Source organism: Astatotilapia calliptera, chromosome 16 (genome assembly GCF_964374335.1).
Source record: "Astatotilapia calliptera chromosome 16, fAstCal68.1, whole genome shotgun sequence".
Classification (NCBI taxonomy): Eukaryota; Metazoa; Chordata; class Actinopteri; order Cichliformes; family Cichlidae; genus Astatotilapia; species Astatotilapia calliptera.
Window position 1 is genome coordinate 4,498,308 of NC_137437.1, and position 6,332 is coordinate 4,504,639.

Sequence of the window (6,332 nt, forward strand, 5' to 3'; positions counted from 1 at the left end):
TCCCTGTTGTCTCTCCACTGAGACTCTGCTTGTTTTTCTCTCTCTTGTGACTCAAAATCACTGGTGTCTTTTCCTATCGTCGCACCTCAATGTCTCCTTGGGCCTCCCCGAGCTTCAAAAGTCCCTTAATTGACTTCTCCAGTATTATGAAAAATGAGCCACACTTTCAAATGGCTCATTTAGCACAATTGCTATCACAGTGCTACTTTATCTTCAACATATTTAAAAAGGAGCTAGGTGCTCTTGATTAGGAGCGATGGGCTGCAAAAGCCAGCGCTACCAGCGTTTGACAGCTGGCCACTAATTTCCCAATTCATCACAGGTGAATTTGAGGTATTTGGTTGCTCCTGTGGGGAAAACACAGCATACATTAAGTTATAAATATGACACAGGTATTTGTGAAAACCCTGAGACAGACTTGTAGGAGTTATAAAAGGCGCACGTGCCTCCAAGTGCACATGTAGCAGGTTGATTTTTAGAGCTTGCAGGGCGTTTTGTTCGCAAGTTTATGAGCTCCAACAGCTGCTGTGTGACAGCCATGTGTCCTGTGCAACATGTCAGACTCACACAGGCTTATTTCATTTCAGCGTACTGAACGAAAGCATCAGTTAAGTGCAAGCACTCAATACAGCCTCCCATACACGACAACAGGTGTGAACTCATTTCAGTCCAAAGGATAAAATCTGTCAACGCAGACTTCATTTAATACGAAGCTTTAACAGAGGATATTTTCCTTTTTTGGACAAAATACTCTCTTTTGTGTACTTTTGCATAAAAGAGAGCCACTTTCAAACCTGATGTTTTTTTAAAAATGAAAACATCCATACAAATTGAATCGAATAATTCACTAAAGATAAAATATATAAAAAAAATAACTGAATTAAAGGAGCATTTTAATCAGAGTATAGCATTAGTCAGTTAAACTTGTGGGATATTGTGGTCAGTTAAGTACCAGAGGGGGTTGTTAATCAGTTTCAGCTGCTTTGGTAGGCGCACTAGAGGGACAACAGTAACACAACCTCCAAAACAGGAATGATTTTACAGGCCTCTCACATTTGATCCCTCCTTAACTTTTCTGACTGTTTCTTTACTATTTTTGCATTTGGCTTGGGCCAGTGTCACTGCTTACAGCATGAGGTGATACCCTGTCCCTACAGAAGTTGCACTGATAGTCCAACTCCTCCAAGATGGCACATAAATTTGTGCTATTGGCAAGAGGTTTGCTGTGTCTCCCAGCACACTCTTAGCATGGAGGAGATTCCAGGAGACAGGCAGTTACTGCAGGAGAGTTGGACAGGACCGTAGAAGGTCCTTAATCCATCAGCAGGACTGGTATCTGCTCTGGTCTTGCTGATGGGCAAGGACGAATAGGATGGACACTGTCAGAGCTTCAAAATAACCTCCAGCAGGCGACTGGTGTGAATGTCTCTGACCAAACAGTCAGAAATGGTTTTATGAAGGTGGCCTTTGGACCCCACATCCTTAGTGGGCTCTGTGTTCACTACCTGACACTGTGGAACCCGACTGGGGGGTACCAGAATCGGCTGGTCCACTGCCTGTGCCCTATGCCTTCCACAGATGAGAGCAGGTTCACTTTGAGCACATGTAACAGACGTGAAAGGTTCTGGAGAAGCTGTGCTGCAACATCGTTCAGCATAACTGGTTTGGGTCTGTGATGGTGTGGTGAGGCATATCGATGGAGGGATACACAGACCTCTACAGGTTCGCCAACATTACCCTGACTGCCATTAGGCATCATGATGAAATCCTTTGGACCCATTATCAGATCCTATGTTGGTGCAGTGGGTCTTGAGTTCCTCCTGGTGCACAGCAACACCCGGCCTCATCTGGCGAGAGTATGCAGGCAGTTCTAGGAGGATGAATGAGCTGACACCATTGCAGCTCCTGAACACGATGTTTCGACCCATCCTGCACCAGCAGGTTGCACCTCAGACTGTCCAGATCTGGGAGGAGACCTCCCAGGATCATAAGTCATCTCATTATGCATACCCTAATGTTGTCAGGCACGCACGTACATTGGGGTCATGCAAACTACCAAGTACCATTTTGAGTTGCTCCAATGAAATTCATCCTGACACATAGTTTTTTTCTCTTTGGTTTTCAGGGTGTCTTTGAACTCAGCCCTCTGTAGGTTGATCGTTTTCATTTCCATTAAAACAGCGTGGCATCGTTTCCTAACACATCAGCCAGTACATTTCAGCATAGATACATTTTATAGGCACATTTTGCTTTGTATTGTAGCTTCCTAACTACCACGAGTCAAGCTGGCCAGAGCCAGGTGTTCTTCTTTTCACAAGTTTTGAACTTTTAAGTCTGCGGAGAGCAACTTGTATATTCAACAGAGTTTCGGAGGTGTTCTGAGAAAAAGGAGAAAAAGTATCTACCTGCACAGCCAGGTTCTGCTTGGCTGAGGCTCCTCAGCTCTAATGCAGGAGGACGTGGCCCTGACGGAAGCAGCATGTCCTCTGAGCAAGAGCAATTATGATAACCATGCAAGCGGAAAGGCTGTAGCCGGAAGAACAGGTAGGCAGGCTTTGATCCGGCAGGCTGTCTATTTAAATCACAGCTCACCTTTGCTACAGATGCAGTCCTCAGCTAATGTAGATGGGGTTGGTGAAAAAAAGAAGCTGTCTGCAGGATCCGTGAGCTCCTGTGTCATGATCCACAGCTGTTTCACCCCACGAAACATCACATGTTTCACTTGCCCTCGCTCCTTGTTAAAGATGAGTGAAGGTGGGAGCGACAGACTTGGAACAGGCTGCTCCTCTGGTAGTGCAGGCAAAGGCTTTGAGGGAAGAAAACACTGTACTGTTACACTGATTGTTGATAAGTTGGTCATTAAAGCTGCTTTAAAGTTACATCCCACATGCAGCTCATGAAATCTGCAATGTTAGACTTTAATTATGTACCAGCAGTTAGTGTAAAAGCGTTTAAATACCAAAAATATTGTGTGCTTTAAAAATCTTTTTTGGACTCAGCTATTCTTAATGCAGCTGTTCACACCAACTGCATAATTCTGCTGGACGACTTTGCGGCATTTATTTATTTTTAACCAAGCTCAAGTTTTCAGATTTTTTGGACGTGAATAAACGGATCTGACCAATCAGACTGCTGCATTGGCAAGCAAGGCACTCTTAGCTCAAGACACGCAGAATATCCAAATAGAAAACGAATACTATTGTACTCAGACACACAGTTAGACACTGCTATGGCTCAGTCAGCTGTCTGAAATCATCCCTTCTCTGCCTCAGATGTGGTCCCAACTCTGGCAACAAGAGCTCATCCTGCCCCACTGACATCCTGAAATATGTACGAAAGCGGTCGTGATTCAGCTTCAACTCCTGGATCAAACCATGAAATTCTCCCTGCTGCTGCCTTCTTGTGAGAATTGGACCCAGAATCTCTGCTTCTTGTTTAGAAATCAGGACAAGCTCATCATTACTTGATGATGATGTCATTTTTTTTCACAGTGCATCTTTTTCAGGAGGAATTTTACACAATGTCTCAATTAGTGGAAATTCTTTAAAGACAAATAAGAACTGGTCCTTATGGAAAGAACTTATGGAGCAGCTACGAAGCTTTTAATGCACAATAGCACAAAAACATGCGTTAATGTAGGGATGGGCACAGTGGTACAGTGATTAGAGACGTCACCTCAAAGCAATGCGGTTATGTGCTCAAACCACAGCTGGGGGCCCTCCATATGGAGCCTCCATGTTGATTATAAGTTGGTTGTAGCTCAGAATGAGAGCAGTGAATGGTCATGTGTCTCTCTGTGTTGTCCATGTGATAGACTGGTGACCTGTCCAGAGTGTACCCCACCTCCTGCCCCATGACTGCAGGGATGGGCTCATCCCTCCCTTTTATACTTTACAGAAACTGAACACACATACATCTACATGCAAACTGTGTTAAAGAGGCGTATATCACAGCTTTCAAACACTTTCTTAGGAGGGACTTTCTTAATCTGACCTTTTTCTGTGAGCAGAAAATCTAGAAAGACGGTGTTTTAAACGTGCGCGCTGTTAAAAAAGCAGCATACACTATGATGTATCTGTCATTTAGGGTTCGCAAGCAGAAATAAACATTTTATGTCACTATTGAACATATTGATTTTTACAAAATTACTTTGGTGGTTAAAAGAGGAAAGTGCTGCATGAGCAGTTCCAGTGTAATAGTGGCTGTTAATGAAGTTGTTGTTGTTGGCGAGCGGGTAAACAGCTATCAATATAAACAGCTCTCTACTCTCAGTTTAAATGCACAGTATGCTTAAAATGCACATCTGCAAAATGTGCTTTATTAATTTAAAAAAAGCTATTTTCTTGTACCCATGAAGTTAAGAATGCAGCCACAAACAATAAAAATACATAAATAAAGCTGAACAGGACCAAAGCTCATTATGCCAGCTGATAAAATAATCGGGACGTCACTGCAACTGTTTTTTGCAAGAAAATATTGGCTTAGTGAGGCACTGTTTACTCTCCGAGGTAATCTGCTGCTGCTGCGGCTGCTGCTGCCAGGAAATGTGCAATGTTTAGTTTTTGTTTAGAAGAAAAGAAGACTGCAGATGAAATACGTTCTGAAGGCTGTTGGAAGCACGCTTAATTTTGAGGTTTGTTTTTTTTTAAAGCAAGTTGGCGTGTTGACCTTTTCGCCCTGCACTGAAAGCACCCCTGTGGACAGTGTTTTGAAGTGAGCTGATTGGTTAAGTGTTCAGCCGAGTTGTTTTGTCGATCCCCCCACTGTGTTCGTTTGCATACAGTCACTCACAGTTATATTTAAAAGTGGAGCTCAGACTTTTGTTTGAGATCTTTTTCCTTTGACCTTATATTTGCTTTTCCCTTCACAACGTTTTAAAAATTAAATTACATGTTAAAATATTATTTGCACTTTGCTGGACATCTGGGTATTGAATCAAAACAGTGCCAGAAAATAGTGAATGAAGAAAGAATTTTGGAGAAGCTGGTGTTAAATTTTAAACTTAACAGCATTTTATATGTTAACCAAGTAAAGCTTGAACCAGATAATAATTAAATATAATTTTGCATACATGAGTCTGAATTTGTATTATGTTTGCTATATGTTGCATTTTTGAGCAATGAATCGCTTTAATGTTTATTGTGCAATTTATTCAGATTTATTAAGCAAAAAAGAAAAATCACACTGATTATGCAGAGGTCTCAAAAACTCATGTATCAAATATAATACACTTGGTGTTACATCATTACTTCCTGTAAGAAATGGTTTGAAAATCCTGCACCTATATTGCAAGTATTGCTTCTAAGCCCTGACAAAATGTAATTTTCACTCTGTGTACACTACATGGTTGTCATCATGCTCTCATTCTTGTGAGGATCAATACTTGGCCCATGTGTGAGCTCACCGAGAGAATTAATATTCCCTGTCTGTGCCCAAAGGAAAATCACATCACACACAAAAGTCACAACAGTGCACCGTAGGACTCTTTGTGGTTCTCTTAAAAACTTGTGGGTTTTGCCTTTGGGATCCTATTGGGCAGAAAATTAGAGGTGCAACATGTCAGTAAGTGTCTGGGCTGGGTCAGCGGTTTCATTAACCCGTCGCTGTTCCTGCAGTGAGGAGAAAGAGCAGCAGATTTCACAGTTTGACTTAATTTTGAGGTCAAAGAGCTGCAGGAGGGTGCCATGCAGTCACCTGAGACAGAGCCACTGGATGTGTCGGGCGTTGGTGAGAAAAAACGTGTGAATGCAGGAAATTAAGTTTCAATTCAGAGCCAAAGTGATTCACAGAGAAACACTGTGCAGTTGTTCCTTTGGTGTCAACACTGAAAGACGGATTCCACTGCACACCGTATGCTCCGTCAAAATAAAGACGAGTGATCAAAACACTCAGAAAATACCTAAAGCATCATTAGATGTTAGATAACTGGCTTCCCTGTGCCTCTCTGTGGGGTCGTAGAACCACACGGATTTCTCCCATCGAGTCAGCAAACATCAATCTACATGACAGTGACATAGGTGCATCTGACCAATCAGCAGTTGCCTCGAGTATTTCAAACTTCAGCATTCTTCCAGAATTTGGGAAATATGTATTGTTGCTCCTACTTCTCTTATTGGATGATGTGAGCATGTATAAGTATATATGTATATATACATATATACATATGATTGTATGATAAAGTTGGCTTGACTTGACTACTATGGTCATAATACTGAAAATAAAAGTGGTAAGTTGATGAAATTCACACATTATGTGCTTGAAAAGTTGCTCTAAATGTTGAGATACGTGTTGATTGCATAGGATTTCTAAATATTATTGAAATTGGACTCAGA